At 53.7% G+C, this 14,618-nt stretch overlaps 1 long non-coding RNA gene across 2 annotated transcripts; it reads left to right on the top strand.

The window, feature by feature from the left end:
• LOC115943102 (uncharacterized) lies at positions 1 to 12,802 on the top strand. 2 transcript variants are annotated; one of them, XR_014140775.1, is made up of 4 exons: positions 1 to 3,288; positions 3,557 to 3,739; positions 7,965 to 8,054; positions 11,092 to 12,802. It is a non-coding gene; the product is annotated as an uncharacterized LOC115943102 (long non-coding RNA). The 2 variants fall into 2 exon arrangements; XR_004077711.2 differs by having other exon boundaries at positions 7,965 to 12,802.
• Positions 12,803 to 14,618: the final 1,816 nt, after the last annotated feature.

The raw sequence follows: 14,618 nt of genomic DNA, 5'->3' as shown, positions 1-14,618 counted from the left end.
GAGGGATAAATGTATATTGGAGGGATAAATGATAAATGTGGTCCAAGATACATGAGCAGGAGAGTCGAGGTGAGACAGGAGGGAAGGAGCTGTGATGGGAGGGTTGTGATCACCATAAGCAGTAGGCACTCAGTCCCACGGGGGACCCTGGAGGCCACCCCGTGTGTCTTTTTCCCCTAAGGTCAAGGCAGCCGCTGCCGGCCCTCTGCTCCCTCAGACCGGCTCACAGCTGCTCTCAGGAGCACCGGGCCTCCGCACTTCCTTCCCTTACAGGTGGGCAGAGTGGTCTTGGCTACCAGGCAAGAACAAAGCGGGTGTCCGGGGTGGAGAGCAGGGGGGGCATCACATGCAACAGGGTCAGGGGCTAGAGTGGCAAAAGAACGGGGGGCAGTGTATGACCAACGTATTATTAACATATCATTAACAGGGGGCCCCCCAAACTCCAATTCCAGGGCCAGACAGGGGGCACAAATGAGCATATGGTCTGGGTGGGGACAAGGGTCACCAACCGCCCAGGTTTGGCCTTTGGGCTATCTGGTTTTAAAACTGAAAGACGCACGTCCCAGGCAGTTCAGAATGCGTGGTCCCTCCTGTGTAGACTGCAGTGTCATGCAGAGCAGGTGCTCCCTCCCAAGTGACGGCCACCACCTAGCTCAGCGAACTTCACCATGTTAGGGGTGAGCCTCCGTTTTGCCAGATCATCCAATATTTCAAGAAGAGTCAGAAACCTGGATCCTATGTGAAATTTACCAATTTTAATTGGAATGAATCCACATTTAAAAAGCTCTAGGTGGGTCCAAGGCTTTGCGTCCAGGGAATGATGGAGACAGCTTCCCCGGTAAATGGTCAGAAGTAACGGCTTTAGTAAGAGGCACCAAGGAGGACTGGGACAGAGCTCTTAGTCCTTTGCTCTTTTGCTTTCTTGGCTGCATTGCATGTGAGGGGGTCCAGGGCCATCTGTGGGTGCCCAGGAGGGAGCCCTCGGGCAAGGATGGCCCTCTCTGGGTCTACAAAGCCCCCACAGAAGGGAGCTGAGCATACCGGAGTCCAGCTCATTTCACCAAAAAGGCCCAGAGACGGGAGAATCTTGTCCAAGGCCACACAGCAAACTATGAACTCCCATGGTTCACCCCTCCCTGCTTCTCTCTGACCCCGGCCCTCATATCCCAACCCAAATACAAGTGGCCTCTTCGGTCTAGCCACTCCTTCCAGATTTTCTATCTATTACAGCATCTGTTTCTCTCTTTTTTTTTTTTTTTGCATGTTTCTTTTTTGATGGCAAGCGCCTCAGAGAGAAAAGTAACAAGATCTTTTGACAAATGGGAAGGGCTGAGGAACATGTTGCTCTCATGATTTTGTTAGGGAGATCTGCCCAAATAAAGAGAGTGCCTGGTTGATTTTTTTTTCTTTTTAAAGGAGGCTATTAAACGCTGTCTTTAGAAGGAGGGATAAATATGCCCCTTCCTGGTCTATTTTTCAAGATTCCTGTTACGCATAGAAGCCAGATCTCCTCTGATGTTGCTTTAACACACAATCACTTTGAATTACAGAAGTGTGGGGTTTCCTGCAGCCTAGACTATTAGTTCTGGACCCTTTCAAATGCAAGCCACCTACTTCATGCCAACCTGGGAAGTGTGGTGCAGTTGTTAACGTTGTTAGGGACCACCTTGCCTGCTGAAGGGGAAAGGGGAGACAATGGAAAGATGCATGGGGCATTCCCACTGACCAAGGGCAGCAGGGCCTCGGGAAGGAGTGAGAGCCAGATGGAAGGCCCTCAGAGACCCTTCTCCGCCTTCCTTCACTGCCAATCTGCTCACTCCCCACCCAGGAGGCAGATGGCTGCCCTCAGCACCTAAATTGATGAGCCCCAAATCCAGGACACAGCCTGGAGGAGGCACGTGCTAAGAGGAAGCGTCTGATTGGCTCAGGTTGAGTCAGGTGACCACCCTTGGTCCAATCAGCTGCAGCCAGAGCAGCTGACTTGCAAGGTGCACGTCCAGTGGCCGAGGTCTGCTCCTATGGGACCTGGGGGCACAGTCACCGGGAGGTAGGCTGGGTGGGCTCGAGGACTGAGCCCCCGCCCATGCTGTCTATCATCTGGTGATTCAGAAAATGCCCAAGGACAAAAGGCTGCTGCAGAGTTAAGACAGCAACGGGAGAGGAGCAGGTTTTATTCCTTATAACTGCATTTATATGAATTTGTGAAGTAGCAACTATACATTGGACCCATGTTTAAATTCTGTTCGCTTATGGATTGGCAGACCCCTCGCCAGGACCCCACCTACAGCCTGAAGTTAGGGGGAGGGCGCCTCAGGCGTCTCGCTCCATCCCTTAGCCACCAGGCTCCCGGCCCATGTCCTCAGGGATCCCCTCCTGCTCTGACCCAGGAGAGGATAGAGCTTGCCTGGCCAGCCAGCTCTTCACATGGCTCCTCTGAGCTGGAATGGTCCCCGCAAAGCCAGGAGGCAGGGAGGACCCCCTTGTTTTTTCTGGTTGGGGGAAGGGGCAGGGAGGAACCAGGAAGAAAGGCCTCCCCTGTGGCCACAAGAGGCTCAGCGTTTGGATCTGTCAGCAGATCCTTTACCTCCTCGTTCACTCCCACCACCTGCTCTCCCAGTCTTTACTCGGTCCACCTGTGTATTCTTTTTTTAAATTCAATTAATTAACATATAATGTATTATTGGTTTCAGAGGTATAGGTCTGTGACTCATCAGTCTTATATAACACCCAGTGCTCGTTCCATCACATGTTAATGCCCATCCTCCCGTTACCCCATCCCCCACTCCCTCCCCTCCAGCAACCCTCAGTTTGTTTCCTATGCTTAAGAGTCTCTAATGGTTTGTCTCCCTCTCTGATTTCATCTTGTTTTATTTTTCCCTCCCTCCCCCTATGCTCCTCTCTTTTGTTTCTTAAATTCCACATATGAGTGAGATCATATGATCATTGTTTTTCTCGGATTGACTTGTTTGGCTTTGCTTGATACCCTCTAGCTCCTTCCACGTTGTTGCAAATGGCAAGATTTCATTCTTTTTGATGGCTGAGTAGTATTCCATTACCGATTCCTTCTGGCAGGTTCCGACTGAGCCCACACTCAGTACCGGGTGCTGGGTGGAGGAGAAAACCCTGCTCCTGCCCTTGACGTGCTCACGAAGGACACAGGGGCTACCAGAGCCCAGGGAGGGGCAGGCAGAGGCTCCAGAGGGGAGGCGCCCTTTGAGCTGGACTTCAAAGATGCATGTGTTCAATCACCAGTGCAGGCCTTATCAGTGCCGGGGACCCACCGGGGAGGTAAGCAGCAAGGTCCTGCCCTCCTAGAGCTCGGGGCTGGGGAACTGAGTTCCCCAGGGAGGGAGGGCGAAGCAGCTTGCCAGTGTCTGGGCCAACGACACTCAGCTGTGAGACTGGCTGAGAACGACCAGGCCGGGGCCAGCCCCATGGGCAACGGTGAGACCCCCTCCCCCCTGGCATTTATTGAGCACCTAGTGCATGACAGGCACTATGCTTAGTGCTTTATCTGATTTTCTTCTCCCGTCTCCATGACCATCCTCCTCTGCAGGCACTCCTGTCACCCACACTGTGCAGATAAGGAAACTGAGGCTTGGCCAGAGGAAGCGACTTGAACCCTCTTCGCATCTGGGTAGCTTGCTCTCTCTTCTGCGTGCCCAGGACATTTATGCGCCACTCCATCCTGGTTCATTGTCCATCTCCGGAGGGCAAGGACTGCACCCGAGCACAGAAAGTGCGTAACACGCATTCGTGGAGGGGACTAGAGCCTTCCCTGCTCCCCACTGTCCTGTTCTTCCCCGACCCCGACCTTCAGATCTCAGGTGTCTAGCCGTCTATGAGGGCTCTTCCTCCCACCTTGGAAAACCTGCCGTCAGCAAGGTTTCCACAGTGAGGTGCCAAGGACCGATAGTAACAAAGCAGGGCCCTTTGGGGGAAGAGCAAAGGCCGCAGGGATGGAAACTTCCGTGGTGGGATTGCAGGCATCAGGTAGGGGAGAAAGCTTGAAGCCCCGCTTGCTTTGCTCCCAGAAGTCACTCCCGGGAAACTGGTTGCAGTAAGAGGGCCCAGGTTGTGGAGGGAGCTGAACCCCAGATTTTCCATTTCTGTGTTGCTGTGATTCACTGGCCTGCATGAATGTCCCCAGGTCTCCTGGATCTTGGGAAGGGTACCCAGGGCTTCTGCTCTCGGCCGCCATCACCTTTCTGCTTAGAACTCACCCTGGGGGCCAGTACTCCTTTCCCAGTGGGTCCCAGTTGCTTTAAAAAGGAGAGAAAAATTGAGAGCAGCACGACTTGAAACAATGCCCTGTCCCTGGCCGTGTACGGAATTAGCCCCCAGAGGGGAAGGGCCAGCTGGTCCCCGTCGCTGTGGTCGTAGAAAGACTTCAGCGTCACCTTGAAGGTGACATTTCCTCCCTCCAGCCCAAATGACATTAACCTGCATGGGAAGATGGCCTGAGGGCCCTGAAATTGGGTTTCAGCCACTGCTCTGTCCCCCACGTGGCTGAGTGGGGCCTCAGGCAAACGGCATCCTCTCTCGGAGCCCAGTGCCAGGGAGGTGGTGCTTGGGCTAAGTGAGCTCTGGGGGCCGGGGCACAGCCAGCCTCCCCTTACCACTGAGAACAAACGAGCGTTCGGGTTTCTAGAACATCGGATTTTTTGAAAGAAACCACAACTTTGGATTTTTTTTTTAAATGTTAAGATTTTTTATCATACTGGCTTTTGTCATTTTGAGGTTTTTAAAGTACAACATTCATGCCCAAAAAAGGTGTTCAAGTGCACCTTATCCCCACCCCCTGCCATCACTGTCGCCCCAACCCCCACTGCCCCCCCCAGGTCCTGACCTCTAGCGCCCACGGTGGCTTTGACACTTAGGCTGACACCTTGCACGCAGGGTGTACTCTGGCGTCTGGTTTCTTGCCCCCACCCCCGCATTCTAGCTGAAACTCATACAGGTTGTGGGCGTAGTTGTAAATCATTCACAGTCAGCTTCTGTACTGTAGTTCATGGTGTGAATACACCGCGTATATTCAGTCTTTCTACCTCGATGGGTGTTGGGTGGTCCCTTGGGGTGGGGGCTGGAATGGGTAGGGCTGCCCTGAGGATTCTAGCCCACACCTTTTGGGGGGCACGTATGCACATTGCTACCGAATCTACCCCAGCGGTGGGACTCCTGGGTCAGAGCAAGGCAAGCATTCCGAGAAACATGGATTTTATCTGAAATCTCCTTATTTTCCAGTGACAGAAAGCAATGAATATCTGTTTAAACAAGGATTCAGTTGGGGTGCCTGGCTGGCTTAGTAGAGCATGTGACTCTTGATCTTAGGGCTGTGCGTTCGAGCCCCATGTTGGGTATAGAAATTACTTAAAAGTAAAATCTTAAGGGCGCCTGGGTGGCTCAGTTGGTTGGGCGACTGCCTTCGGCTCGGGTCATGATCCTGGAGTCCCTGGATCGAGTCCCGCATCGGGCTCCCTGCTCGGCAGGGAGTCTGCTTCTCCCTCTGACCCTCCCCCCTCTCATGTGTTCTCTCTCATTCTCTCTCTCTCAAATGAATAAATAAAATCTTTAAAAAAAAAAAAAAAAAAAAGTAAAATCTTAAGGGGCACCTGGGTGGCTCAGTCGGTTTTTAAACGTCTGACTCTTGTTTTTGGTTCAGGTCATGATCTGGGGGTCCTGGGATCGAGCCCTGCATAGGGCTCTGCGCTCGGTGGGGAGTCTGCTTGAGATTCTCTCCCTCCACCCCTCCCCTGACTTGTGCACGTGTGCATTCGCTCTCTCTCGCAAATGAATAAATCTTTAAAAAAATAATAAAAGCTTAATGAATTAATAAATACACCAGGATTCAGCCAAGTGGTGAATCCTGTCTGGACTGGGTTGGACTTGACCTCCCTTATCCCTCATAGCTTCCAATCAGCCTCATTTGTGCTTTAGCATCTTAAATGTGTGTAACTTTTTTCATTATACAAGAATTGTAACTATTGTAGAACATTCAGAAAACAGAGCACAGAAAAACACATCTCGGGGAGTTCGGCGCCTGAGAGCGAGCACCTCGGTAGCCTTGTAGATCATGTTAGCGCTGCCCTCCGTGTGTGTACGTGTTTCTTATAGATTTGCGGTACCGCTGTACGTAAATTAGCCTGTCTTTTTGACTGAATCCTGAGCGTTTGCATGTTATTACATGGTCTTCCTATCCAGCTACAAGTGGTTTTAGCTTCATTTGATTTTTCGGGGAGGGGGGGCTTTTTGTCCTGTAATAATAAGGCATAGAGGAAAGTGGTGTTTTCTTGTTGTTTTTTTTTAAGATTTTATTTATTTGAGAGAGCACAAGCAGGGGGAGGGGCAGAAGGAGAAGCAGACTCCCCGCTGAGCAGGGAGCTCGATTCGGGGCTCAGTCCAGGATCCTGGGATCATGACCTGAGCCGAAGGCAGACGCTTCACCGACTGAGCCACCCAGGCGCCCCAGAAAGTGGTTTTAAGGGCATGAAGTCTGTGGCCACGCCGCTTGGATTCAGAATCCAGCTGTGCTGATTGCCCACGGCGTGACCTCTCCAGGCCTCACTTAGCTTCATCTGGGAAATGGGGATAATACATCGCACCTGCCTCAGAGGTTGTGCAAGGCTTTGTGCTTCTATAATATGCATGTGTGTATCCCCAGAACTCAAGGTCATGCGTGACAAGGGGGTTGTTTTGTAAACCGTTTCTCGGCGACCCCCCCAGTTTCTCTGTGTCATTTTTGGGGCACAGTTCTCCGTGGCGCTCTCAGGTGTCTGGATGTCTGGCAAGCAGAAGCACCGACTCTCTTTTTAAGGATGTTTGTGTAGCAAAGGGCCTTGTTAGATGTAGCGTCTTCCTCCTATAGCCAAAGGCAGTGTGGTTTTCTGCCCACCACGACACAGAGTCTCACTCCAGGACAGAGGTCAGGCAGGCTTCCTGCAGCAGAAGAGGCTTGGGTTTCCTGAGCTCAGGGTTCCTCTGTGGGGAGGAGCATGCTGGGGCGCTTCTCATTGCCCCCCAGGGGCCTGGGGCGAAGGGGACAGATGCAGACCTGAAGCTCGGGTTGCTGTGGGGCTGTGAGTCATGAACCCTTCCTCTGACCCAGAGGGCTCGTGTCTTCTGTCTGCAGCCTTGGACCTGGTAGGCTAGCTCATTGGCTGGCATGTGCAGGGTAGTCTCTGCTTGTCCACGGTCCCTGGGCCACTCCGAGGTCCTCCCCAGCTTTACTCCAGTGACCGCGCAACATTCCCTCATTTTGCTTTTCTGTCGCTCTTTGGACCAATCTTCCATTGTCAGAAACACAGGTTATTTCTGATGTTTTCACTATTTATCCAATGCTGCACCGAGCACTCTTGGAGCTAAACTTTGCTCTCATGTGACTCTTTCCATGCCATAAGTCAGAAAGAAGTAGAGCAACAGGACCCCTGGTTTTGGCTCATCATGGCTCTTGATCCCATCACAGATTGAGGCCTAACGGATCAGAGCTGCTGGGGTACTCCCCACTGCGTTCCCCACTGGCCCCTAGAACCGTGCCGGCCTTCCCATCTTCCCGAGTCCCCCTGGGGAGCACCTAACACACTCAACTCTACAGGAAGAGTCATCCCTCTGTCACCAGACCCTGAGCTCTTCGAGGACAGAGATGTCCTTATCCTTGTGTCCGCAGGACCTGGCACATAGTAGGTACTCATCTAATGTTGGCTGAACCTCTGCGGGGGGCCATGAGTCAAACCAAGAGGATGCTGAGACACTGTACTTCATGGTATTGAGCCCGCTGGCTCTCTCTCTCCATTATCGCACCCTAAGAGGTGTTGTGAGTGTTGTGAAATCGCATCTAGTGTGAGGAGCCAAACAGGAGACAAAGGAAAGCTAGGACTTGGGGGGCTGCCCTGAGTCAGCTCCTTGACCCCCTAAGTCATCCCCTCTGGGAAAGGCTGCTACATTTTACTTTTACTTTCTGTTGATAGAATATACACAGAGCAGCGCGGATCACGTTGTTGGCGTTGAGCGCAACGTTACCAGCCCCACCTCGTGCCTCCCCGAGGCCCCCTGCAACGGTAAGCATTATCCTGACTTCTAAAAGTGTGGATTCATTGTCCTGTTTTGTGTGCAAACCACACACATGCACGCGCACACACACGCCCACCGTGTGCTCTTTTGTGTCCGGTTCCCCTGACTCGGCGTGACATTCGTGGGACCCAGCCCTGTTGCCCTGTGCACTTGTAAGCCCTCCTTTGTGCTGGGTGGTTTTCTGTCCTATGGATAGACCACATTTTTTTTTTTCTCACCATTCTATCGTTGATGGGCATTGGGGTCATTTCCAGGGTGAGTCGTGCTGCTGAGAACATTCCAGTACAAGTTCTTACACGTGTACCCGTCCTGCTGTGTGTGTACCGAGGAGTGGAATGGCTCGTGTGCATCTGAGTCTAGCTGTACTAGATATTGCCACAGGGTCAGGAGCTGTTTATCCAATGAATGACTTTCTGGAAGCAAAGAATCGGGGGGGGGGGGGGACAGATAAAGCGAAAGCAGGGCCACAGTCAGGGCTGGTGTCATGGTAGGTGTTTGGCCCCCTGCTGGGGTTTAATTCCCGGTGGGATTTAATTCTCTGTGGCAGCTGTCTTGAAAGTCTTGATGATTTTATCTTTGCGCTTGTGCTTTGTAAGTGAAATGCGATGGGGACAGCAGAGCACGGGTGGGGGGCTTGGTGGCCCTGCCTGCCGGCACCTCCCTGCCTCCCGGCCCGCGCTGCAGCCGCCGGCTCGCTGGCCCTCCCCGGTGATCACTGCTGCTCTCCACCGACTTGTCCGAGAGCATCCTGTGCCCCAGGGAGCGCGTCATTAAATAATAAATTAAAAACACCGCGACAGGTGGGGGGTGGGGGGCTGCAGAAGAAAGGCAAAAGGTTTTTCCTGCCTTTGAACGAGTAGGCACAGAGTTTCCCTTTGCCTTGGCGGCTGCTGGCCAGAGTTCATCCCACACTTGCTGTGGCCCAGGCCCTCTGCCAAGCACTCCGCACACGTGACCGCATTTAGCCTCTCGGCCCCCCTGGGAGCTCAGCCTTATTGTCATCATCCCCTTCTGCAGACAAGGAGACAGAGGCGGGTTGCTGGGAAGTCACCCTCCCAAGGGGTAGCCAGGAAATGGGCACTGGGCGGGTTTGAAAGCCTGTGCTCATTATCCCCTCAGGATACCTGGCCTTCCTGCAGGGCAGGGTCCCCTCGCCCAGGGCGATCATCCAGGGGAAGCAGAAGAATGTCATGAAGAAGGCTCTCCCCACCCCCCGGCCTGGATGACAGCCAGGGTGGCCTCAGCAGGAGGCCTGGCTGCATTTATGGCTGGGGGGTTGGCAGTCCCCCTGGGGCCGGAGAGGGGGCCGTGGGGAGGACGGCAGTCTGGAGGGACCCAGGGGTGTCCTGCAGCCCACAGCCCGAGGATGGCAGTGGCCACTGCAGAGCCTGGAAAGCTTTGTGAAATGATCATGAGGTTACAACTCATAATGCAGAAGAGGTCGGGTGGAGGCGCCTCGCTGGACACTGGGCCTTTGTTCCGGCAAGGACTGCTGGAGCACTTTGCTCATATCCTCTCCAGGAGGAAGGAAGCGAAGAAGATTTATCTCCCAGAGGCTAATCTACTTCCTTTGGAGAGGCCCCTATCTGTCCCACACAGAACTCTGAATGCCCCCCAGAGAATGCTTTGCAATGAGTTACTAAGGATCAGACATTGAAGGGCCAAGGATCTAGAGCTTGCTTAGAGAGTCTTAGGAAACGCACATTCGTGTGTGTGAGTGGGGGGCGGCGGGGGGCACGCTCGTGCGTACTCGAGCAAGTGCATGTGAGGCTTCTTTCCAAATAGCATTTTCACAAACACCTGTATAGTTCATCCTCCCAGCCTGCTGTGAGGTTTTGTTTGTTCATTTTGGTTGGTTTGTTTTTAAACAAGAGGAGAAGGAAAATGACAAGAGGCCGTAAGATTTTCCCTAAATCAGTAGCTCCGCTGGAAAGGGACCGAAGGTCGAGTTGAGGACCTCCCTCCAGGAAGGGAGGCTCTCAGCGGGGAGGGATGGGCAGGAAATGGTTAAGCAGTGTGCCCCTGGCTGCCCCTGCAGCCAGGGGGCCATGGAATGTGTCTGGCTGCAAGTTTCAAGGCAGGCTTGTTCTTTGCCAACTGCTGACTCTGGTTTCTGCTTCCGCACGGAAGCTGGGTTGGTGCTGCGGGACCCTGACCCCTCAGCCAGACCTGGTTGTATCAGGACTGGATGCCTGACCCAAGCCGGGCCAGTCAGTGTCTGTGTCCGGAAATTGTCGGTGGGACAGATCCTGGAACAGAGGACATGAAATCTTGGGTGAGACCAGCAACCTTGTGTCTCCCTTGAGGAGGCGGGTAGGGGCCTCCAGGGCTCCTTGGAGTTCTAAAAATGTTCGAACGAGAGGATGCACACACATCCCTGAACCCACGCATTATGTAGCTGGTCCTGTGTAAAGCCATTCAGGAAATTCCAATTACCAAAGGAGATTTAATGGAAGGACCAGGGGCGTGTGTCAGAGAACCCAAAGACAAGACTGTGGCTGGGCCTCACACAGCTGGAAGCAGGGCTTGAAAAACCAAGAGGAGTGACAGCAGAGCCCCGGGGCCCCATGTGACTGTCCAGGTTACGCACTCCTCGTGGAGACGGGGCTTTTGTTACCTGCAACTAAAGGAACCTGAGGGAGACAGACCTGGTTGGAAAGGTGGTCTTCCCATTCAAAAGCAGTGGGTTTCAGAATCCTCCTAGAATTTCAGGGGCCAGGGGAACCACGGAGGACAGGAAAAGTCCAGGGTGATTACCAGAAGGAAGAGGCATCCCCGGGGCAGATGTTTGGCAGAGAGCACCCCGCCCCCAGGCTGGGGGGTGGGTTGGTGGGAACTGGGAGCAAACTCCCATACATGCCATGTTACTAGGACGTGTGCAGACAGAGCCCGGGGTCCAGGGAGGAGTGCTCGAGGGCAGAGCACTGCAGCCCAAGAACCTCAAAGGGGACGACTATAGGTGCCTGACAGGGAAGAGTTGGGTCTGGATCCGATCAGAGCAAAGAGAACCTTCTCTTCACCCAGGGCAGCCAAGGGGCCCCATCAGCAGCACACACGGAAGAGCCACGAAGCACCCTTGGTACCTCTCAGTAAGGTCTCTGCACGGCTGCCTTTTGGTGCTGATCGTTGTGTTCGGGAACCAACTGAATCCTGTTCTTTCTCCATCATGAGTTCATATATTCCCGTCCCTCCTGAACCCCCAAAGACCCCCATCTCCAAGCACGGGGGCGGGGGTAGGGCTTCAACAGATGCACTTTGAGCGGACACAAACATTCAGTTGGAAACACTCTTATCTGTGGGTTTTGCCTTTGGATCTGGCTGTGTGTCCTGGCCGCATCACTGCACATCCATCTGAGCCATGAATACAACCCCATGCTGAAGACGGGCGTCCTTTTAGTGAATCTCTGAGGGTGGCATGGTCCTGGGCACCCTCAACACAAGGTGTGTGGGTGATTTCTTGCTTTTTTTAAAAAATATTTTTATTTTATTTATTTTATTATTTTTTAAAGATTTTATTTATGTATTTGAGAGACAGAATGAGAGACAGAGAGCATGAGAGGGAGGAGGGTCAGAGGGAGAAGCAGACTCCCCGCCGAGCAGGGAGCCCGATGCGGGACTCGATCCCGGGACTCCAGGATCATGACCTGAGCCGAAGGCAGTCGCCCAGCCGACTGAGCCACCCAGGCGCCCTGATTTCTTGCTTTTTGTTTCTGGAAGGTGGTCATACCGCTTTTATAAGGAACAAATAAATATGCATGAAAATGGTCGAATGAACGTGCATCCGGGATGCCGCGTCAGCAACGAGATCCGGTTCTCGGTGCAGCATCTGCCCGACATTTCTAGCAGCCGCTCTGCTGTGGGGCTTCCTGCCAGCTCCTCGCCCTTGGCTCCATATATCCTTCCCTGTGATGAGGGTGGCGGGACCCTGCCCGCCTCTCTCTAGCAGCCAGGAGACGGCCGGGGTGTCCCTGGGAGGGGACCGAACTTGTGCCCAACAAGGAACCGGGACTCCCAAATCCGGAGATGAGATTTCGAGCAGTGGAGGCAGGTGCTTCCAGAGACGCTAGCCACCAAGGTCCTCAAGGCGTGTCTGGGGAATTCCTTTCAGGAACGCGGAGGCAACTGGCCTTTCTGTTCCGGAAGGGTCACCGTTTGCGTCACATTCCCTGTCCTAGGGACCGCCCTGATTACACTCGTGAGTGACGGAGTCAGAAGGAAGTGATTTAAGCAAGCAGAGTGGGCAGAAAGGACACTGGGCTAACAATGCCAACCTGGCAGCCCTGACTGCCCATGAATTTGCAAGTTGGTGACATTTTGGTGTTTCTTTGTTCAAGTTCTGGCTTGTCTGCTTGGGGGGTGTGTGTATCCAGACTTCCCAGGGTGGCCCCGGGGGGCCCGGTTCCCACAGGACGATGCCGCCTCCCCAGCCCGTGGAAGTCGTGGGGACACAAGCCCATGGTGGAGATTGGGAGCAGGCAGCGCACCAGACCTGGGGTCCCAAGGGGCGCAGGCTGGGAGACGCAGCAGGGAGGAGAGCGCGGTGGTCTAATGAGGGCTCGGGCATCGCCCAGCCTGCCTCAGCTTCAGAGCTTGGGCAAGTCACGGGGCCGTCTGCATCTGTTTCCTTGTCTGTATCGTGGGGACAGTAGCTTCTCCTTCAGAGGGGCGCTGTGAGGATGACACATTATGCATCCAAAGCGCAAGCGCTGTCCTTTACGTCCCCGGCCCAGGTTCACAACAATCGCATGTTCCAGAGAGGGTGGAGTTCCTACCTTTCTGTGGGCAGGAAAGAAGGTCAGGGGAAGGAGTAACCTTTACGTAAAGTCAATCATGTCCTGGGAACTTTACGTTTTAGTTACTCCAAGAATCCTGTGAGGCAGGGCAGGACTTTTTAAAATGTGACGTCCACGCAAATTCCCTGGGGGGATCTCGTTAAATCATAGATTCCAACTCAAGAGGTCTGGGGGTGGTGGCTGAGACTCCGCATTTCTTAGACTCTCAGCCCAGGCTGCTGCTGGTCCCCGACCACACTGAATGACAAGAAGGTAGGCGACTTTGACGGCAGAGTTGTCCATTTCATGGGGGAGGAAACAGGTGGAGTGAGGAAACCAAGTTTTGCATTTGACGGAATTCACGTCCAGGGCTTTGGTGTGGAAATGAGAGAAACTACCCACGGAGACAGCCGCAACCCGTTTCTGACCTTTTAAAAAGTCATAGTCAGAAATCCCAAGCCGCTGTGGTCCACACGTGGTTGTCGCGAAGTGGGCCGGGCCAGCCTCTGGGGTGGGGCCTGCGTTATCCCCGCAGATTCACCCCTGCTTGCAGACAGCGGCGAGGGGTGAGTGGTGCTGCTTTGCTGGGTGTGTTGAAATGAGCAGAAAAACGGGACTAGCAAAGGCTAACCTCTGCCGAGCGCTGAGAGCCAGGTGCCATTTTAAGAGCTGTCCTTAATGCCTAGAATACAGGGTAGGTACACCACCCCAATTTTACAGATGGGGAAACTGAGCCAGTTTGAGAAGCAGCCTGGGCACACAACTGGGGGGTCTGCAGCGTGCCTTGTCTTTACCCGGAGGCTCTGCCATCTCGGGTCGATGGTGCATGCATCACAACCAGCCATCCGATGCTGCAGGCGGAGGGCCTTTTTGACCTTACATTCAGTGAGTTTTGATCCCGTTCATAAGCTGGACGGGCTTCTCCTTTCATTATGGGACCTTTCGTTTCTTTGCCGCAGAGGGCAGCAGTTAAGTTCAGGGATTCCAGAAGCAAATCCACGTTCAGACATTCTCATAGGATTTGGAGCAGGTCCGTTAGATTTTCTCTGCCTCAGTGTCCTTGGAAGTAGTAAGACTTGGTTAATGCCTGAGCCGGCCTCATGGAGCTGGGGGCTGATTAAATGATTCAGCGCTGGTGACGGGCTCAGGAGAGGGCTTGGCGCATAGAGAACGCCCTTTGTGTGCTTGGTCTGATTGCCTTTTAAAATAGCAACATCCCCATTTGCTCAAAGAACAGACTTTGGTTGGGAAATTCTTTTAATTGGTTCCTGGGGGACCAGACACGCAGCGTGCTCTGCTTCCAACTAGGAGACCCAGGCTCCAGCCTTGGCCCTGCCCTTCCTCACTGTGTGACTTGGCGCAAATCACTAGATCTTTCTGAGCCCCGATTCCGACGTCTGTGAAATCAAGTGTCCTCCTTCCACAGCCGATTGCTGTGAGCCTCCCCAGAAATACTGGCTGGAAAACAATGGCTGAATCTGAGCCTCTTCTTTCTAACCCGGGAATCTGAGGCTCACACAGCCAAGGAAACATCGGAGGGGTGATTGTGTTTCTCGGAGCCTGGTGCATACCACCATTGGAAAGCCCTTGGGGTCACTAAATAGCACGGCCTCAAAAGTCACAGCTGCGGGCTTTGCCTGTTTGCCACCTCCGGGGCTGCTGAGGGGCTGGGACTGTCATCTCCACGGCGGGGCTGGGGGAGGTATCCACAGGGCGTCAGCAACGCTCAGCCCTAACAAACGACAGTGTGCCCGTGCTCTCCGAGGGCTGCGGTCCCCG

Source organism: Leptonychotes weddellii, chromosome 16 (genome assembly GCF_054177405.1).
Source record: "Leptonychotes weddellii isolate Sample4059 chromosome 16, ASM5417740v2, whole genome shotgun sequence".
Lineage (NCBI taxonomy): Eukaryota > Metazoa > Chordata > Mammalia > Carnivora > Phocidae > Leptonychotes > Leptonychotes weddellii.
The sequence above is the reverse complement of the archived record's forward strand: the minus strand, read 5'-3'. Positions and strand labels throughout refer to the sequence as shown.